A 22,276-nucleotide genomic window follows, 5' to 3' on the forward strand; every position below is an offset into this window, starting at 1 on the left:
GTAGGGTGGGTTGGTTCCTGACGTCCAGAGGCGGGGCTGAATAAAGTAAATGGTAATGAAGGGTTGGGTCTCACTCAGTGGGCGGTGTTTGATGGATAGTTGACCTTGCCAATTGAAGGTGGTCACTGGTGCCCAATGGGAAATTAGGAACTGAGAGGCGGGGCATTGTGGGCGGGGAAAACTGAGCACCGAGGTACGGGGCAGCCGAAGTGGGAGGGGGACGCTGATTGACGCGAAGCCCAGCCAACCGGGTGCAGCCAGAGGCCGCGCCGTCCCAATGGGTGGGATCTGGGGGCGGGGCTTCCCGAGGGGCGGGGAGGAGAGGGTGCGGGGAGGGGGTTGCAGAAGGAGCCGAGCGGCTGCTGCTCAATGGCGGAAAAGCCGCCGGTGTTCTGACCGCCTGGTCCCCCTAGCAGTTGCGGGGGAGTTTCCTGCCGGCGCGGCTGGACTCTCTGCTTCTCAGGGTTCGGTGGCTGGAAGATGCTCCAGAGAGACGAGGCTGCGGCGGAGGAGGTGGCGGCGGCCGAATCGGCAACGGCGCTAGGGTGGAGAGAAGGCGGCAGCGGCGGCGGCGGCGGCGTGCGGGGCCCGACGGTGTAAACAGCCCCGGAGGCGGCGGAGGCGGTGGCCGAGACCCCGACGGGGAAGCGGCGGCTGAGGCAGGGTCGCGCCTCAGTCGGAAGCCTGGGTTGAGTGCAGCAGGGGTTCTCTGCGGCGGGCGAGAACGGACGCCCTAGACCTCGCTTCCCTCCCTCGCCCCAGGTAAGGCCGCTCCGCGCCCCGCCGCAGGGGAAACGGCTCGCGGGCACCGCCGAGGCCCCGGACCGTTTTCGGGGCGCCGCCGGGCTGCGGTCGTGGGCCCTACCTGTCTAATCCTCGCCTTTTTTTTTTCTTTCTGCCGTGGAGTCTGGGGGAGCAGAACGCGGAGCCTGGCTCCTGGGTAGGCCCCTTCCCCAGCCGCCGCCTCCGCGCTCGGCCGAGGCTGGGAGAGGCTCGGGGCAGGGAATTTTACTTTGCTCCAACGCCTGGAAGTGAACTGCTTTCCCCCTGTTTTCTGTTTCAGACAGCGAGCGTCTCTTTCACACCAAAGCACTGGGGCTAGGGCTACTCCAGGCTTTAGCTCATCCTTTCCTGGATCATGCCTATTTGAAAACCCTACCTTTTACATTTGTTTCCTCATCAGCTTTTGCCCCACTCTGCGCTCCACTTCACTTCCTTGTTAAATCTTCTTTCTCGTTCTTCTTTCTCTGCTTCTCACCACCTCCTTCTTAGTAGCTCTAAATCGCTTCTTTCTCGGTGACTCCGGGCTCTTCTTCCCTGCCTTCCCCAGCAGTCCTTTTCGGATGTCATTCTTTTCCGCAAAAAAGTTTTTAAATGAAACTTCTGCCATCAGTACCCCAAATCTTCCAGAGGCCCATTAAGAGTAGACTAACCGGCTTTATATGGAAGATCAGTTTTTTTTAAATAATTTAATTGGGTCTAATGTCCTTTCAAAAGTAGGTTGTATTCATAAACGTTAAATGTGAGAATAACACCAAGGTAATTTAAAAAAGAGGGGCTCAGTGAATGTTGGAAATAAGTTATTTCGTTTTTTAAGTTGCCTGACCTTTATTGTCCGATTTAGCAGATCTAGAACATTTGCCCATCTTACTTGGCAAAACTGCTTCTTAAGCATTTGATAGTCGGCCCAGATTCATAAGTATTCAAGTCGGCTTAAAAACAACGTGGAAACTTTAAAAAGAAGACATTGGATGAACAACTAGGAAGCTGTTTTCATGAAGTCACAGTTAAAGACCTTTTAAAATAGGCTCCACATGTTTAATGTATCAAAATAAAGTTGGCAGGAGACTTGTAAAAGGATTATTTAGGAATTTGAGTAGTCTTAGTAATATGTAGCTATTTTGGGAAAAACATTCTTTTTGTTAACAAACCTTTACAACTGTGATGTGAGAATTACTGAGGTTTATTGTGGGATTAACACAGGAACTCATTTTATTTGAGCTACTGCACGGACGTAGAAGTGGTAAATTGTAGAGGGCAGATACTGTAAGTCCCTATGTTCTGGGAGATTGAGCAACATACCATCAACACTGAATGTTAATGGACATTATTTCATTTACTTTCTCTGTTGTGCAATAGCAGAGTTCCTATCATTGGCCTGCTTTTAAACAGCATTTCTAAATAGAGACAAGTTATTCTAATTATTATGATAATCTTTTCCAAGTGTACAGGCTTTAAAAAAATACGGTTGAAGTTACACTATTAAGGTGATAACTTTTTTAAAGAAATATTTTTGTAGGCCTCCTGAATGGGCAATGTGTTGTTTCAATTGCACTTCTAAAATTTAGTATTTAGAACAGGTTGGGTTTTTGTTTTTGTTTTGTTTTTTTTTGTCAACAGATTCCCTCCCCCCCCCCCCCCCCCCCAGGGATAATCCTGATTTTTACTGTGCTTCTTTGCTTCTGTCAGTGTCTTCTTTAAATGGTGGTTGTGTTTTCCCCTCTTCATTTATTTTTGCTTTCATAAAGTTTTATCACAGTTTCTGCAGTGGCTCTCCATGTTGCATTGTCAGCATGGAGTTGTGTTTTTATGTGATCTTTTGTACCCCTTGGTTAAGATTTCCTCAGTTTTTGTATATAATCTGTGGAATTTGTACATGTTGCATTAATCTCTTAGAAATGACCAGCAGAGCTCTCAACACCTGTTTTCTCATACCAGGTGTCTGATTTCTGCGAAGACCTCAGGAATAGGTGAAAGCTTTTAAAGTTTGTCTGATAGTCACGGCAGTAAATATTATTTTATGTTAGTCGTTAACATATTGTAATTACCAAATCTCTACAGATTACATCATCTGAAGGAATGGTATGTCTACCTAGCTGTGCTTCTAAGAAAAACTAATTCACAAGTTGACAAGGATCAGAAAAAGTAGTTCATGTTGAAAGTTTGTTTTCCTATAATGTACATTTTTTCCCTATAATGTACATTTTTTACGAAGTCTTTTGAATTAAAATTTGATGCTGATAGACTGTCTCGTGATACTCGTTGAAGAGTAGAATTTGCCATAGTGTGGTGATTCATTAAAAATTGAGCCAAAGGTGGAACAATTGTAAACATGCCCTTGTAAATGGGTTGGTAAACATTTCTTTTAGCGCACATGACACAGTGAATTTTCCCCCCACTCTCATTGGTGTTAGTTACACGCATTATCTACATTGTATGAATATTTGTATATTACATGTAACTATTTTAAAGAATTTTGTGATACTACCTACAATAGAGAGTAAAGAAGTATAATTCTAACTCTATAGTGGTCTTTCATAAGAAATTAGTAAAGTGAGTAAAATTAACTTATTAAAATATAACATGGTATTTTACTTTTTCTGTGAAATATGCCTTTCACAGTTCACTGATTTTAAACAAAATGAGTTGGGAAACAACTGACAGTGTCAGAGTTATAATAAACTTATTTTAAATTCCAGAATTCAAATAGCAAAATTTATTCAAGTGATACTTAGCATAACATATAAAATTATGATTAGCAGGAAGAGAATGTTGGAGAGTATGGTTATTTCTGGATATCCATTCCCCCCTCCCCCACATTGTACTTGATTCTTTTTATTTTTTTTTCTTAATGAACTAATTTCAGAATGTGGGTCAAAATGAAATAATATATTAGCAGCTTTAAAGTTTTACTGTAGAATATATTTTACATATCATATCAGTAGAGTTGTGGATTAAAAGGACTGATTAATTGGGGATATGAGATAAAATTCTCAGAAACTAGGTAAACCCTGGAAATGTAACCCGACTACTTTCCATCTCACTATCCTGTCCTCAGACCAAACAGGGAAGGGAAATAGGGTGGATTTGGAGAATACTGGTTTTTGTAGTTTTTGTATAAACCGTCATACTGATCTAACAAGTATAGATGAAGAAAAGGTACTTCATAATCTTTGTTTATTTGTGTTTGTTGATACTTGTTTATACCAAAATACTGATTTAAAAGAAAATAACTTTTGCTCTTTTAGACTAAGTATGCTAATATCTCTGGCCATTTTGGAATCTTTTTTCAAAAGAAACATTTCTATTTTTCTTAACTTTTTTAAAGTTTAGTTTTTTTAAGTAATCTCTACGCCCAGTGTGGGGCTCAAACTCAAGATCCTGAGGTCAAGAGTCAAATGCTCCTTGGGGCGCCTGGGTGGCGCAGTCGGTTAAGCGTCCGACTTCAGCCAGGCCACGATCTCGCGGTCCGTGAGTTCGAGCCCCGCCTCGGGCTCTGGGCTGATGGCTCGGAGCCTGGAGCCTGTTTCCGATTCTGTGTCTCCCTCTCTCTCTGCCCCTCCCCCATTCATGCTCTGTCTCTCTCTGTCCCAAAAATAAAAAATAAAAAACGTTGAAAAAAAAAAAAAAGAGTCAAATGCTCCAGGGGCACCTGAGTGGCTCAGTCCGTTAAGCATCGTACTTTTGATTTCTGCTCAGGTCATGATTTCCCTATTCGTGTGTTTGAGCCCCATCTCTGGCTCTGTGCTGACAGCTGGCTTGCTTGGGTTTCTCTCTCTCTCTCCCCCTCCCTCTCTCCCTCCCTCTCTCTCCCTCCCTCTCTCTCCCTCCCTCTCTCTCCCTCCCTCTCTCTCCCTCCCTCTCTCTCCCTCCCTCTCCCTCTCCCTCTCCCTCTCCCTCCTTCCTTCCTTCCTTCCTTCCTTCCTTCTCTCTCTGCCCGTACCCTCTTCGCACATGTGTGTGCTCTCTCTCTGCGTCTCAAAATAAATAAATAAACTTAAAAAAAAAAAAAAAGTCGAATGCTCTGACTGAGCCAGCCAGGCGCCCCTCAAAAGAAACATCTCTAATGTGGTTTAGCCTCTTCGTGTAGATTTGACCTGAATTACACTTTTCAGTGTTTAAGCTATATCTTCTCCTTCCCCCCCCAAAGAAAATCACCTTTTAGACTAACTCGAGTGATTTGATCAGGTAGTTGAATCAGTGTTATGATAAAAAGAAGTTTTTACTAAATTCTTGATGTAAAGAAGTTTTCCAGAAGTGTATTCTATATACTGTAGTTTAATTTTCAGATTTTATAAAGATCATGAGATTTCGGTTTTAGCATCATCTAACAACCTTAGAAACAAATAGCATAAGGTAGCTCATTCTTCTTCTTTTTAGTTTTCATTCAAACTTCAGGGTGTTTTATTTCTCCCTTGAAATTTAATGTTAAATAACAGAGACCTAAACATTTTGCTCTGAATTATGGTAGGTCATGACACAGAGGAGTTCTCAAGTAAATATTTTTCTTTTTTAACTGCAGCTAACTTGTGGCCACATCTACAATATCTTATTATTTCTTGGCATAACATACACCTTTTATAATGATACCCTTTTTTTTTTTTTAAAGGCAAATCCCTATTTATTTTAAATTTTTTTTTTCAACGTTTATTTATTTTTGGGACAGAGAGAGACAGAGCATGAACGGGGAGGGGCAGAGAGAGAGGGAGACACAGAATCGGAAACAGGCTCCAGGCTCTGAGCCATCAGCCCAGAGCCTGACGCGGGGCTCGAACTCACGGACCGCGAGATCGTGACCTGGCTGAAGTCGGACGCTTAACCGACTGCGCCACCCAGGCGCCCCATATAATGATACCCTTTTAATAATTAAGTTCAAGAACCCAGTAGTTTAACAATCAATAGTGGGATTTTAACTTGTTAATCTATTTAGACAAATTTAACATGGTTTGTTAACATTTAAAGCACAGTTTACAAATTGAAAGCTTTTTTTCATTTACTAAATTGTGTGGTTTTTTTTTAAGTTATTCTTTTTAAGTGGGCGCCACGCCCAACATGGGGCTTGAACTCCTGACCCTGAGATCAAGGGTCACAATGCTGTACTGACTGAGCCAGCCAGGCACCCCTCATTTACTAAATAGTTTAATATTAACTTACTAAAAATGGACTCAAAAGTGCTTTTTTGGGGGTATGTTGAAATATCAATATTACATTTATTGGCTTTAAGTTGATTTCTTTCTGAAATCTAAAGACCTTAAAGTTTGGAAACATAACCCTTATTGAAAAATTTACATAAAAATGTAAAATTTTTACATCCCTTTGAACAAAAGACTATTAAATACATGGTCTGATATTTAGAGGAGAGAGAGAGATGAACATTGGAAGACTTCTACTGAAGGTTAAGGAACTTGTCTTACTTTTAGAGATGGGACCAATTATTGGCAGTGGTACAGGCAGGTTAAACCTGTGTCTAGTATTGTGCTTTTTGTCTATATAGACCGTCCCCCGCTTCAAATTACGGGTGGATGATAAGTGCATTTGTATGATAGATACATGAAAAACCTTTTCTTTCCTTCGTGGAAAACTTTTTCTGTTTTTAAGATGTGGTTATGTTATCAGGTATAATCAAATGTGTAATAGAAGAAAAAAACTAAATGAATAGGTTTTGTGTGATAGTGCAAACCTGAAAAGCAGGTTTAACAAAGGATATATAGAGTAATTTGTGAAATTCGAAAGGATTTCAAAGCACTTTAAAGCTTGAGAGTAATGTCACTGATTCTTAAGTCTAATTGCATTTAATTTTCTTGATGTAGGTATGTATAAGTACACTCTTAACATTGAAAAAGGGTAGTTAATAGATGTTCTTACAACTAGGAGAATCTAGGAGTGTCCATATTGCTCATGGGTATTTAACTTATCTTGGCAAAGAATTTTTCTTTTCCCCCTCTTCTCATTAAAGCACTCAAGTCTGAGTTAATGAAGGGTGTTATCTATTAAATACAGGTGGCTCTTCTTAGTCCCTTACAAAGAGGAAATTGTGAACTCAAAGCAACTCTGAATGGTAGAATGTATGGGAGATCAAGTTGAGATATGAGCAGCTTCCCATTACTTTAGGTTACCAACCCACTGAGAAGTAAAGAATTCCATGTAGTTTAATAGTTTTTAGTCTGTGGCCACCCCACCCCCAACCATTATTCTGGCATTCCCTGAGTGCCTTCTAATATGCAAAGCACCATTCCTGGCTGACAAAATCCTGCCCTCATAGATTTTACATTCTGATGGCACACACATTTCCTCAGTTTATGTTTCAACTGTACTCCCTTTGTGGATGGCCGAAATTACGAGTGGAAAATTTGGGATGTATGGTTTTCTATGCTACACTTTAGAAGCTCTGATGAGAACTTTTTTTTTTTTTTTTTTTTTTTAAAGTAAGCTCTACACCGAGTGTGGGGCTTAAACTCATGACCCAAGACCAAGAGTCTCATTCTCCATTGGCTGAGTTAGTCAGGTGCCCTTATAGAGCTTTACTATTATTAACAAAAGAGAGGGAAGAAAAAAAGGAGGGAAGAAGAGTTTTTCTATAACTAGACATAAACTGATACATGGAAAGAGGAAGTAGAAAGGGGGAGATATTGTACCAAAGATTTTAAAAGGTGAGCCAAAGGTCGAAGAGAGATCCCGCCAGAAGCTGGGGCCTTCAGGTGTTTACTTTTACTGGCCAGCCTTGGATAGATAGATAAGTTCCTAGACAGGAAAATGGGAGAAGGTAGGATAATAGGGACAGGGTGAGTAGGACTTGTTAACAAGATTGGTTTCAGTAACTTGCTATGTACCTATAAAACATACGTTGTCATTTGTGTTTAGAAAAGACCCTGTTGCTCTTTCTTGTGTTCTTTTGTGAGTATATTTGAAAGGTGAGTGGTTGGCCTTTATAGTGTCTGGAAATATTGTCACTGATGCATTTTTTTTTTTTTTAAGTCTATTCATTTTTAGAGGGAGAGGGAGAATGGGGGAGGGGCAAAGAGAAAGAATCCCAAGCAAGCTCCACGCTGTCAGCGCAGAGCCAGACGTGGGGCTCAAACTCACAAACTGAGGTTATGACTTCAGTAGTTGGACTGACTGAGCCCCCCCAGGCGCTCCTGTCACTGATTTGTGACTGCTACTTCTGTTTTCTGGTTATTTGACAGTTCTTTTGAAGATAACTGATGGAGCCAATCTGTCTCTTAGTTGATTGCACTAAAATTGGTCTGTATATTTGTTACTGCTTCCCTTAATTCTAGACCTGTGCTGTATAACTTGAAGTTGTGCCTTTGTTTTTCCTGCATTGTAAATTTCTGCATGAGGATTTCTTACTGCACTTAGATATGAATCAGGTGCTTATTTTTCTACTTTCTGTTATGTACCTTTCCTAGTGATGATCCAGTTTGGTAAAGATGTCTCTTCCTGAGTTTACACAACCATTGCACACTTAGGATAAGCACGAGAGATCTTTGATCTTTGTTTTTATTTTAATACATAATGGTCTTTTGCTTTCATTTGTGAGGCATTGAGCCAGACTCTCATGTGATCTTGCTTGCTGCAGTGAGTTGAGATTTTTTTAAATTTTATTTTAAAGCGAATCGACTTGTGTTTATTTCAGGGCCTGAATATAAAAATGAGCACTGGTTCCATTCAAGACCTAAGAGACTTCATTTATAGCACCCAAATTAAGCCCTCAAATTACTAGTTTCACTGTTAATGTATTTTGGTAACTATATCACTTTTATCAAAATGCTGATGTGCAGAAGAATTTGAACTCTTTGGATTAAATTCAGTGCTGTCAGAGCAGGTTCACTGAGCTGTTCAACATTTGGAAATATGTGCCCATAGTTTAGATTAAAAAACAAGACAAAGCCTTACTTGATGTCTAAATTATCTCTTGTAACTGGTTCCATTGATATGGTACAGAATTTTATTAACACTTTGATGGTTGTAGGTCCAAAGTGTGAGGAAGTGGAGTTTAATTTCTTTCTCGTCATCTGTTCTGGAGTCTTTTGAAGTAAAATGTGGAAGTGAAATGATAACTTTTGGCTTAATACATAGAATAGTTTGCGGTTATACTCTCCATTTCTTTGTTTTCGTTTTGTGCAACCTAACTAGTTTGTAAGGGACTTAGGGGTTTGGAAGGATTAGTGATGATTTAGATTGCATTATTGCTCTTATCCTGGATCTTGAGTCTTTTTCTCAGTGATCTGTTTGTGTTTTAGGTTCAGGTTATTTTCTCTCCTCTTGTGCTTTTGTTTTGTGTTGCTTTTTTTCTGCCTCTGTCTGTGCTTGATTTTTATTTAAGTACAGGGTGGCCACCAGGTCTGGAAACACAGATGCGTACACAATAAATGGCTAATTGATGTTACAGTACAGAATGTTAAAATAATCTCTGTTTTCAGACTTTATGATCACCCTACAGACTGGAATTCTTATAGGCGGGTCTTTTGTTTTTGTTCAGGCGTATATTGCCTGGGCAAATTATGTAGAAATTATGTAGTCAAGCATAAGGTATATTTTGAATAGAAAGGAGAAGAGATGCATAGTTAATTTTAGAGAGCTAGCTGGAATAACATTGATACTGCGTTTTCACAAGGACTGAAACCAATCCAGCAAAAGGTAAGTGTGATATTTAATGGATTGTCAGATGATATTATGGCTAATGCAGTTTGGGAGATGCCGTATAGCAGTGGCTTCAGGAGTATATCAGTTGAAAAATGCTCAGAGGAGTTGGCCAAATGGTGATGACGTTAGGAGACCGTGTTTTTTTTGTTCTTTTCATTTTGTTTTTTTAGGCCTTAACTATTATTTCAGAGTAATGCCTTGATAATCATAAAATCCTTCTTATTCACATGTGAATGAAAACTATTCTATACCCACAGATCTAGGTGAGAATTACTTGCCCACAAATGTGCATGAGACATCTCAACACATTTAGATACATGTCTGAATTTTTGCTACTTTATGCATTTAGTTAATGCTGCAGAATGCTTAGCACAGTTTACTTGTGTATGTTTGTAAGTGTTTATTAGATGTAAGAGGGCTTTATACTTGGAGCAGATTATGCTTCCGGAAAAAGCTCCAAAAGGAGGATGATTGGGAGCATGGACACTGAAGTCGGACTACTTGGATTTGTATTTCTGTCCCACCACTCTGTAGATGGATAACTTAAAGCAAATTACTTAATGTTTCTAAACCTTAGTTTTCTCATTTGTAAAATGAATGATATATATATATTTAATTTTTAAAATCTTGTATTATTTTTTAAGATTTTAAGTAATCTCTACACCCAATGTGGAGCTTGAACAAACAACCCTGAGATCAAGACTCGCACGCTGAGCCAGCCAGGTGCCCCAGAATGGTAACATAACTTATAAAATTGTTAGCTGAGACAGTCCATGTAAAGCTATTCCTATAGAGCCCGGCACGCGTAATCACTGCCATTGGAGTGCCTTCTGTTATTGTTGTCGTTACTATGACTACTACTGTTACTATTAGTACATGATAGGTTGAAAGAGTACCTAACCTAGGCAGAAGGCACGGTTTGAGGTTCCCATAGAAACTGTTTTTCTTAATGTTTGTTTATTTTTGAGAGAGAGAGGGAGAGTGTGGGCAAGGGGCGGAGAGAGAGAGACAGACAGAGAGACAGAGGGTCAGAAATGGGTTCCTGCTGACAGCAGAGAGCTGGATGCGGGGCTCTAACTCATGAACCATGAGATCATGACCTGAGCCGAAATGGAGTCAGATGCTTAACCCACTGCACCCAGGTGCCCCACCCATAGAAACTATCAATGGTTCTGTGACTTCTTGAGTTACTTAGTCTTTCTAGGATTTAGTAGTTTTAATCTGCAGTATAATATTTTTACCTGAGTTAAGGCAGAGGGCTGGACCATATGATATCTTGAGGTCCTTTTGATTCTAAAATCCAGAGTTCTATTGTAAGATTCTCATTTTCTGTTAGAGTTTGTTAGCTACGTAAGGGCAACAACTGTGTTAGTTTTGTATGCTGCTCTGTCCATGTATCTATATTGTGTCTGTAAATACTTGCCGAGTAAAGTTTTTCATAGAAACAGTATCTTGTAATGAGAGTAGACTAGGGAGTAGAAGAGAGGAGAGAGATTAGCATTCCTTCTCAAGGACTGAATGCTTAACTTGTTAAAGGTATGAACACAAATCTCTTGCTGTTCAATTTTTATTTACTAAATAAATACTGTCTGCTAGCATTAGGCACTTTGGAGAACAAAGATAATTTGAATCTGCTGTTTGGGGGAGTGAGGAAAGGAGTAAAACGTATGTGATTAATTATACAAGGTAATAAGTAAAAATGCTATAAAGGAATCAGAGGTATATGTTATATATTTAGAACCTTTTTAGAATGTATGAAAATCAAATGGCAGTATAGAGTATATTGTAATTGTTCTGCTTTTAGGAAGCAGGTGCTTGAAAAAACATCAAGGTCATGAACTTTAGAAGAGTTTCTTTTGGGTCAAATTTGATACATAACCTTGAGAACTCTGGGGGAGACTTAAAACTAGTATTTGTAGAGGAGATTGATGAATGCAATTTAATAAACTAACAATCACAATGCATTTTTGCCTTTCTACTATGAAAAATTTTTTCGTAGAAGCATAGTTACATCTTAAAATTTTTTTTTTAAACGTTTATTTATTTTTGAGACAGAGAGAGAGAGCATGAATGGGGAGGGTCAGAGAAAGAGGGAGACACAGAATCCGAAACAGGCTCCAGGCTCTGAGCTGTCAGCACAGAGCCCGATGCGGGGCTCGAACTCGTGGACCGCGAGATCATGACCTGGGCTGAAGTCGGATGCTTAACCGACGGAGCCACCCGGGCGCCCCTGAAGCATAGTTACATCTAATGCTGTATTAGTTTATGAACATTTTTAATCCTATAGAACATTGTCATGGTACATTGAGTACCTCTGTACCCACTACTTAAATTCAACAGTATTTATATTTTTACCATTTTGCTTTATATAATCTTTGCTGAACATGTCAAAATAAATTGTAGATACCATGTTACTTCACCCAATACTTAAGTATGAATCTACTCCCCAAATGTTGTTTTCTTCCTACCTGCGATATTGTCATCATGATATATAACACGGTTGTCTAATCTCCATAAGTCATCTAATCCCCGTCCTTATGCAGATGTCCCCAGCTGGGTCAGAAATGACTTACATAGCTTTTCCCTTCCATACCAAGATCCAGTGAAACATCATGCATTATTGTGCTGCATTTGCTGTTGTGTCTCAATTCTCTTTTAAATTTAAGCACCTACTTAAAAAGTGACCGTCTTTTTTTTTTTTTTTAAAGTGACTGTCTTTTTGAAGAGACTGATTATCTTGTAAAATGTCATGTATTCAGAATTTGTCTGATTATTTCTTTGAGGTCTTGTTTAAAACTTACTCCTTTGTCTTCTGTAAACTCTTAAATTAGAGCTAAAGACTGAGTTAAATTCAGGTTAAACATTTTGGCCAGGATGCTTCATAGGTGATGCGGCTTCATCCTTCACATCAGAAGGCACAAAGTGCCTGATTGTCACACTGAGTGGTGCTAACTTTGATCACAGGTGAAGTTGGTGATTACTAGATAGCCCCATGGACAAGTAACATTTTCCCTTTTGTGATTATCCGGTATATCTTGGCATATTTTGTTACCATGTAAATCCATTTCTTCTTTAGAATTTTACTTAATGGATTTACTGATTTCTCTTTTTTTTTTTTTTTCTTTTAAGATTTTAAGTAATCTCTCCACCCATTGTGGGGCTTGAACCCACAGCCCCAAGACCAAGAGTTGCACGCTCTACTGACTAAGCCAGGGGCCCCATGATTTTTTTTTTTTATAGATGGATCTAGGGGTGCCTGGGTGGCTCAGTTGGGTAAGCATCTGACTTGAGTTCAGGTCATGCTCTCACTGTCTGTGGGTTCCAGTCCAGAGTCGGGCTCTTGTGCTGACTGCTCAGAGCCTGGAGCCTGCTTCGGATTCCCTGTCTCTCTCTCTCTCTCTCCCTCTCCCTCTCTCTCTCTCTCTCTCTCTCTCTTTCTTTCTCTCTCTCTCTCTCTGCCTGCCCCTCCCCCACTTGCACTCTGACTCTCTCTTTCTCTCTGTCTTAAATAAATAAACATTAATGGGGCGCCTGGGTGGCTCAGTTGGTTAAGTGTCCAACTTCGGCTCAGGTCATGATCTCATAGTTTGTGAGTTTGAGCCTCACGTCAGGCTCTGCGCTGACAGCCCAGAGCCTGGAGCATACTTTGGATTCTGTCTCCCTCTGTCTCTGCTCCTGTCCCACTTGCACTGTGTCTCTCCCTCTCTCTCTCAAAAATAAATAAACATTTTTAAAAAACAAAACAAAAAGATGTATCTAGACAGGAGTCACCCAGCTATGGCTCGTTGGCCAAATTTTCTCTCCTGCCTGTTTTTGTAAATAAAGTTTTATTGGAACACAGCATGCTCATTTTTTATGTATTGTCTATAGCTGCTTTCCCACAGCTGTGGCAGGTTGAATAGTTGTGACAGAAACCATATGGCTCTGCAGAGCCCCAAATATTTATTTTATGGTTCTTCAAAGAAAAGTTTTGCTCATCCCTGATTTAATATGTATATATCGTCCCCTTTTTCTCATCGTATTGGTAGTAGTGGTATAAAAGTGGTGTTTATGTATTTGGTGTTCATATAATTGTTTGTAGCTTTTGTTGCATCCTGATGTTGTTCAAGGTATAACTGCTTTTAACATGGGGAGACTTGTGAAATTTCTGCTTGTGTCTCCAAATCCATAAAGTATGGTGTTGTACATGGCCTGTACAATCATATGTTAAACACACAGAAATCTATCAGGTATAAAAAGAGTTATAAAGAATAATGAACGCCAAAGTAACCGCTGCTCAGCTTAGTTTAGGGTATAGGACATTCCACCATACTTGAAACCCTTCTGTTACCTTCACAGATTCCATCCTTTCTTTCCCACTGTCCTGAATTTTGTGCCTGCCTACCCTCACATATATGGTCTCCATGTGTGTATCTGTGTCTAAATAGCATCTACTGTTGTTTTAAGAGATTTTGGAGTTTTTGTGCCTGATTGTATATGGAATGCTTTTTTATACAATTGACTTTTTTCACTCTGCATGTTTGCAGGGTTTTTCCTTGTTGCTCTCTTCCTCTCTTTTTAATAGTATTGCATATGTATTATATAGTATTCTATTGGACAGTTATAACACATTTGTGTAATCTCTTTGGATGGACATTTGGATTCTTTTTGTAAGTGTAAGCAATGATGCTAAAATGCAGTTTACATGCCTTTTGGTACATATGTGTGAGGGTTTCTCTAGAGCTTATACTTAGGGGTGTAATTGCTGAATTGTAGGCTTTTCTCATTGTACAGCCTACTTAGGTATTTCCACAATTAACTCCAAAGTGGCTGTAGCAACTTAAGCTCCCACCAGTGGGATACAGAAGTTTCTGTTGCCCTATACCAATGGTGCAGGTGGTGCCCTGTGTAAATACAATATTGGCCATACATGGAACTTAACATTGTCTAGTAGCCACTTTAACAAAAAGGAGCAGGTGAAGGTAATTATATTTTATCTAGTATATTAAAAATACCATTTCAGTAAGTAAACAGTAAAAATTAATGAGATTTTTGCATTCTCTTTTATTAAATCTTTGAAATATGGTATATATTTTATACTTAATAGCATATCTCAGTTTGGATTAGCCACATGTGGCTACTAGCTGCTGTATCACAGCAGAGTTCTATGTCCTTGTCTGCACTTGGTATTGAGAATTTTTTTTCCTTCAATCTAATGAGAGAAACACTGTTTCGTGACTTTAATTTTGTTTTCCTCTTACTAGTGTGGGTGAACATTCTCATATGTATAGTGGCCGTTTGAATTTCTCCATGTATTTGCTGTTATCATTTGCCCTTTTTTTTTTAAGATTTTATTTTTTTGAAGTTTGTTCATTTTGAGAGAGAAAGAGTGCAAGTGGGAAGGGACAAAGAAAGAGGACAGAAGAGAATCCCAAGCAAGTGCTGTGCCATCAGTGCAGAGCCTGGCACAGGACATGACCTGAGCAGAAACCAGGAGTCCAACACTTAACCGACCGAGCCGCCCCAGAACCCAAGATTTTATTTTTAAATAATCTCTACGCACAGTGTGGGGCTGGAACTTACAACCCTGAGATCAAGAGTCTCACACTCTGCCAACTGAGCCAGCTAGGCACTCCCATGTTTTTCTTGTTTTTTTTTAATGACAAAATCTTGTAGGCATAAATACAGACTTCTTTTTAAATTAGAATGCTGCTGTTTTTCTTAATTGTATTTAAGAGTTTTTAGGGATTAATTAGATGGCGGGTCTGTAAAATGACACAGACATTTTAGTGGTGCCTGACTGGCTCAGGCAGTGGCGTGGCTCTTGATCTTAGGGTGGTGGGTTCAAGCCCCATGTTGGGTGTAGAGATTGCTTAAAACTAAAATCTCTAAAATCCCCCAAACCCTATTTTAACCTCAAGGCAGTTTTAAAATAATTCCCAAAATGCTTGGATTGAAGTAGATGCTTGGAAGGGTAGTACTTGAATGGTAATATGGGGGTGGGGGATAGGTTGATTGCTTTATACTTAAGGTAAACAATACTTTGTGTATGTTTTTAAAAAATTTTTGTGTATTTTTAAAAATTTTATAGAGAGTGCATACGTGAGGTGGGGAGAGGGGCTGAGGGAGAGAGAAGGAGAATCCCAAGCAGGCTCCACGCTCAGCACAGAGCCTGATGTGGGGCTCGATCCCACTACCCTGAGATCGTGACCTCAGCCGAAATTAAGAGTTAGAGGCTCAACCAACAGAGCCACCCAGCATCCCTGTGTATATTTCTTTTCCTCTATACATTCCTCCCTTTGCTCAGTTTGCTCCTTTCCTTAACTCTAAGCTCAGAGACCTGTGGGAAGAGCTAAGCTGAATGGATTCTGGTCTAGAGCCAAAGATGTTCTCAAAAAGGGCTTATAGGGCTAGACTGATGTGGGAGTTGGGGATGCTTAATGTGGAGCATCTGGAAACAAACCAAGTGATAAATTCATTAGTGTACCTTCTGTCTGCAGTAAGTGGGTGTGATTGACTGGGTGCTTTAAATGTGAAACACTGAAAGTAGAATTGCTGGAAATCACCATTGAAATGGCTCTGTTGTCGGAGAGTTTACACAGGCATTGGGGACAGTGACAGAAATATAGCTCATTTCTAAAATGGACAGATTCCTCAGGAAGAAGTGCATGAGTGTGTGAAGGTTCTGGTGCATTGTGGTGGTAGTGATAATGAGATTTCCTAACAGGCTGGCCAAGTACACAGTAACATGCTAAGTAGGAACTTAAGCTCCCATGTGTGAGCAAAGCCCTTGAGGAGAAATTTAGTCATCGTGGTGGAATTAGCCATTCCTGGAAATGTTGGTTGATTTGGAAAGTAAAAGCAATAAAAGATAGGAATCATAAACATAATTAATAAAATTACTTTAAACATGGGGCGCCTGGGTGGCTCAGTCGGTTAAGCGGCTGACTTCGGCTCAGGTCATGATCTCGCGGTCCGTGAGTTCGAGCCCCGTGTCGGGCTCTGTGCTGACAGCTCAGAGCCTGGAGCCTGCTTCAGATTCTGTGTCTCCCTCTCTCTCTGACCCTCCCCTGTTCATGCTCTCTCTCTCTCTCTCTCTGTCTCAAAAATAAATAAATGTTAAAAAAAAAATTAAAGAAAAATTACTTTAAACATTTAAAAAATTGCTGGAAGTAAGAGCTGCTTGCACTTAATGTATGTTACAGTAGATGACAGAGGTTAATCAGAGTTCTACTAGATTTTTGGGTCTCTGCCAACTTAATATTTTTGTGAACTTTGGAATGGTTGACTAGGATATCTCTCTTTAAGAAGGATTTTTTAACTTCACATGTATTTTACTTAGTACATGCTAAGTGTCAGAGACACAGGTTAGGGCAGAAAGGATAAGGAAGGCAAAAATGTCAAAAGAAATATGGATGACTGTATAGGGGTGGTGAGAGGCTGGGATGAAGCGTTGCTGATGGTGACAAAGAGGAGGTGTTATTTCTTAGGCACCTTGAATGATTTGGTTAGTTCACTGAAAGAAGATAGAACTATTTCGGTGGGAATGAGAATGATGTTCCTGGCCCATGTAAGGTCTAGGCGGGGCAGGTTATAGAGGGAGGTTCCAGACTGGATATTTTGTACTCAGTGTCACTTGGGGAGTGGAAGGCCATTAAATCTTTTTGGGATGGCTAAAGTATGTTTTAGGGAAATGAGGCTGGTGGTAATCTGTAGGGTCGATTGAAGGAAGGGGAGAGTGAAGTGAGGGGGACCAACTAGGAGGCAGTTAGATAATCCAGACAATAGGCCATGATGTTCAGGATTAGGGTGGAGGATAAGAGAGACACTTAAAGGGAGAGATTTGATGGAACATAATGATTTGGTGTATCTCTGAGTGGATTCATATAAAAGATTTATGGTTTCTAGCCTGAGTTACTAGAAGAAGGAGTTTGAATAGGGAGATTAATAGGCAGTGAATACAAATAGAATGGCATATGAAGGTGGTTTGGTGCACAGGTGAAGATTTTGGTTATGTTCTGTTTGAAGAGATATGTAGCCAAGCTTAATGAATAAAGCAGCCAAGCTTAATGAATAAAATCTGAGAAGTCAATATAGAAGTGATAGCTGAGAGGCACCTGGCTGGCTTAGTTGGTAGAGCATGTGACTCTTGATCTTAGGGTTGTATGTTCGAGCCCCGTGTTGGGTGTAGATACTACTTAAAAAAATAAAATATGAAGGGCATCTGGGTGGCTCAGTTGGTTGAGTACCTGACTCTTGATGCAGTCACAATCCCTGGGTCGTGGGATGGAACCTTGAGTCCAGCTCTTCATTGAGCTGGAGCCTACTTGGGGTTCTCTCTCTCCCTCTGCCCTGCTCATGACCGCTCTCTCTCTCTAAAAATTAAAAAATATGTATATATTAAAAAGTGGTAGCTGAAGCAATGAGATTGGATCAAAGGGGAGATACTATATTTTGGGTTGAAGGCTAATTACTATTTGGGGGACCCACTTCCCTGTTGAAAGTTGGAGGCTGGAAGAAAAAGCAGGGGCATGAATGATTGTGAATGTTGTGTTTTAAAAGTCTGCAGAAGTGGAAAGAATTTCAGGAAAGGGGAGGTGTTATCAATAGTGTGAAGTGCAACAAAATACCTTATCTTGAGAAGCCTACTTTTTAGGACCAGACTGATGAATTAGCTACTTCTATCAAGAAATAGCTAATTCTACCAGAAAGACCTCAGTGTGTGAGTTGTTTTGCCAGGAGTAGTGGTGCTTTTTGTAATGATATAGTTACATATTATATCATGAGAAACATTCTGAATATGAAATATTCTATATATGTTGGTCATACTATGACCATGCTTCAGGGTGAAGTAAATTCACTTTTGTGGGTGTTAGGACCGTAACGATGCAGTAGAGTCATGTTCTGTCACTACTCATAATCATAGCACTAAAGATAATGAAACCTACAAATAAAATTCACTCTGAAAGCCTCCTGAAACTTTTGCTGTCTGATTTTGTTCTTAATTTGGTTTTTGTAATCTGGAGCCATTTATTTGGGAGTGAAGAGAGGACAGAGGACAACTAGAAGTAAATCATGTAGCCCTGAAGTTATTTTATTGTCATTGCCCATTGAAAAACTATTGGGATTAGGGGGCACCTGGGTGGCTCAGTCGGTTTAAGCATCTGACTTCAGCTCAGGTCATGACCTCACGGTTTGTGGGTTCGAGCCCCACATTGGGCTCTGTGCTGACAGCTTGGAGCCTGGAGCCTGCTTCAGATTGTGTCTCCCTCTCTCTCTCTGTTCTTCCCCTACCTGTGCTCTGTCCCTCTGTCTCAAAAATAAATAAACAGTAAGAAAAATTTTTTTAAAGAAAAACTATTGGGATTAGGAAAAGCAATTATTTTAGTTCTGGGCTGCTTTGCAGATGTTAAAAAGGTGTGAATTCTTGTCAGTGTGTTTTAAGTCAATCTTGTAGTAAAACAAGCACAAAATCATAACAAAGTTCAAACTACATTTGTTTCATCATCCATGTAGTCAAATGAAGATGGGACATGAACTCCCTCTGATTTCAGCAACATTAGCTAAACAATTTACTATTAGGGTCAAGGGAAAATAATTCTTTTGTCTTAAAATATTAAGCTTTTTTTTTTTTTAATGTTTATTAATTTACTTGGAGGGGGGAGGGGCAGAGAGAGAGGGAGGGACAGAATCCCAAGCAGGCTCTGTGCTGTCAGAAGCCTGATGCGGGGCTCAAACTCAAGAACCTTGAGATCATGACCTGAGCAGAGATCAAGAGTGGGACGCTTAACTTACTTAGCTACCCAGGTACCCCAAAATATTAAGCTTTTAATGGACACATGCAGGTAGCTGGTGATACCAGCTTTATATTGGCCTAAACTACTTTCTTTAGTCCTTGCCTCTCAGTCTTCTTCCAAATCTGTTAGGACCCAAAGTTTTTAAAAGCCATGGAAGTAGTGAGGAGGAACAAACTGATCATAAACACAATGTGGATGGATCTTGGAGACGTTATGCTAAGTGAAAGAAGCCAGACAGAAAAGGGCACATACTATATGTTACATGTACATGAAATTCTGGAAAGGCAAAACTATTCTATGGACCGCTCGTTAATGGCTAAGTCTGGAAGTGATGGGGAGATTGGTTTCAAAGGGGCGTGAAGGAACTTTCTGAAGTGATAGAAATGTTCTGTATCTTTATTGTGGTTGTGATTACCCAAGTATCTATATTTAACTCCTCAAACTGTGCACATAGAATAGGTGCATCTTATTACACGTAAAAACAGCCAGGAGTCTTTAGCAGCAGGAAGGAGTTGGATGGCAGAATGGAACTTTGTTGATTGGACTGTGATCTGACATTTTTATAGTGAATTGACCATTTTGACAGTAAAGCTGTCTAACATTGGTGGAAACTCCTTGATGTGTCTGACAGGGAGTGTATATGTAAGAGAACGTAATTGAGATTAACGCAGTGATTTTGCTACGTTTGAGATGCAAGTAAACATATATATAATTAACTAAAACGTTTGGGTAATATCCAGTTAACTAAGTTTCTCCCCACCCCATCTGGTTTGCTGGTTTCAGAAGCCATTGAAAGGATTTCAGTAATGAAAAAGCCTTTAAAGGATGTTTAAATACAGTTGAGCCTGGTTGGAAAAACTTGAGAGTTCAAAATGTTATCCACAGGATAGTCATTCTCCAAACACCAGGTATTTTCTCCTCTGTCAATTTATGTATGGATAGTTGATCTGAGAGGTAAACTATAACTTTATTTTGCTGTTTGACTGCGTCTGATTTTATTTATGCCCTAGGTTGGTTATGGTAGACTAAGTTTGATTTATGGTTTGTAATGATAATGATAGCTAACATTTTTAAGCACTTACTTTATGCCCAGCACTGACCTACAGTTAACCTGCACTATCTCATTCATTTACTACAACTCTGTGACATAGGTGCTTTTAATACTGCTGTCTTTTAGACGAATATATCACGGCTTTAAAAATTAAATAATTAGGTCAGGGTCATACAGTAAGCGGTTGAGCTGGCATTTGATTCAAGTCTATTTTGTGGTAAAGCCCATACCATTTTTTTTTTTAATGTGAAAAAAGAAGTCTTGAGGGGAAGAGTGGTGATTTAAAAGAGGGCATAACTTGGTTTTCTGCAGATTCTGTGGCCCACACTAAATGGATCCTGAGTACCAAAGAATGTGGCATTTCTAGCTTTTACAGCCCTTGATGTCAGGCAGTGCTTCATGGATCTGAGCTAATGGCAGTGATGGCCATTGAAAATGAGGTTTCTGCCATTCCCAAGGTCATTCATCCAGCAGTCTGTCTTTTGCCCTTAGGAGATCCTTTCTCTTCCTCTTGTCCTTCTCTTCACTCCTGACATCCTTCTAGCATTGTCTCAAGTCAGGTTCCTCTGGAAGGCCTCATGGAAACAATATTCCCTGAGTTTCTTGCATGTTTATGAGTTTGCGTACACTCTTCTATACTTGCAATTCGTTTTGCTGGGTGTAAAATCTGTGGCAGATATTTTCCTGAATTTCTTCAAGATCATTGTTCTTGGCTTATGGCATTACTGTCAGAGTTGACGATGTATATATATAACCCGTATGTGTATGACCTATACATGTGTATATATAACCTGAGTGCATGTTATTTGTAGTTCAGATATGCAGGTAGTCTAATTTTTAACACATACTATACATATCCAAACAGTGACAGGTTTTTCTCTCGTTAAAATAGCAGCTAAAGCAAAAGGCCATGGTCAGCAAAAGTTATTTCCATTTTATGACCTACCTGTTCCTTATTGAGGGACTAGGGGAGGGATTAACAAATGGTACTATTGTCCCAAAGTTGGAATTTTAGCTATGCTTTTGAATTAGAACAAGATCTAAATTATTGTCACATCTGGTGAACCTTACTTATAAGTTCACAAAATCTGCAACTTAATTGATTTGTTTTCATAATATATTCTAATCTAGAGCTATAGTTTCCAACCTTTGGGGTTTTTTGTTGTTGTTTGTTTGTTTTTTGGAAGGCAAGCAAATATTTATTAGAATTAGTTGGAACGATGGGACGCCTGGGTGGCGCTCAGTCTCTTAAGCGTCTGACTTCCGATCAGGTCATGATCTCACAGTTAGTGAGTTTGAGCCCCACATTGGGCTCTGTGCTGACAGCACAGAGCCTGGAGCCTGCTTCAGATTCTGTGTCTCCCACTTTCTCTGCCCCTCCCCCTCACGCTCTGTGTCTGTCTTTCTCTCATTAAAAAAAATTAACAACAGAAAAAGAATTAGTTGGAAAGACCTGGGAGCACCGCACGTGTAAATTCCAAATCAAACACTAGTTTTGGAGCCAGATTAATTTATATTCCCATCAGTTACATCTCTGTTACTGGAGCTGGGTGTGGTAAATGCCTAGTTATCCAGCTGTAATAAAAAAATGTTAAAAGTATCAGTTTAGCATTTATTCAGACCCTTTTGAACTTTCCATATCTGTTATTTTTTCAGAAATCTTAAGCAAATGCCACTAACACTACAATTCAGGGTTGATTTGGAAGAAGAGAGAACTTTTGATTTAATCCTGAAAGAATTAAGAATTGGAAAGGAGGGTGAGAGCCAAATGATCTGTTTCTGTGAATTTAGTGAAGGGGGAAAAAGTATTCTTCCTTTGCTTCCAGGGAAGCGGAGACTAGTGTTTAGGATTTGAGGCAGATATTTGTGAAGGATACTCTCCGTAAGTCTCTGGTTTGATATTGGTACCGTGTGACTTCCAAGCATCATCATTTAGAGCGGGAGCTGGTTACGAATTTTATTACTGCGATCACTAATTTTACTATTTATTTTTCTATTTTAAAGTTTTTTTAACCTTTTTTAC

At 39.8% G+C, this 22,276-nt stretch overlaps 1 protein-coding gene across 12 annotated transcripts in view; it reads left to right on the forward strand.

Moving 5' to 3' along the window:
- The first annotated feature begins 622 nt into the window (after window positions 1-622).
- Window positions 623-22,276, forward strand: part of PPM1B (protein phosphatase, Mg2+/Mn2+ dependent 1B) — a 90,448-nt gene continuing 68,794 nt past the window's right edge. For all 12 annotated transcript variants that reach the window (XR_008289292.1, XR_008289293.1, XM_027072558.2 and 9 more), the window contains exon 1: window positions 623-762. The gene's annotated coding sequence lies outside the window, so the exon portion shown is untranslated. The remainder of the gene's footprint in view (window positions 763-22,276) is intronic.

Source organism: Acinonyx jubatus, chromosome A3 (genome assembly GCF_027475565.1).
Source record: "Acinonyx jubatus isolate Ajub_Pintada_27869175 chromosome A3, VMU_Ajub_asm_v1.0, whole genome shotgun sequence".
NCBI lineage: Eukaryota > Metazoa > Chordata > Mammalia > Carnivora > Felidae > Acinonyx > Acinonyx jubatus.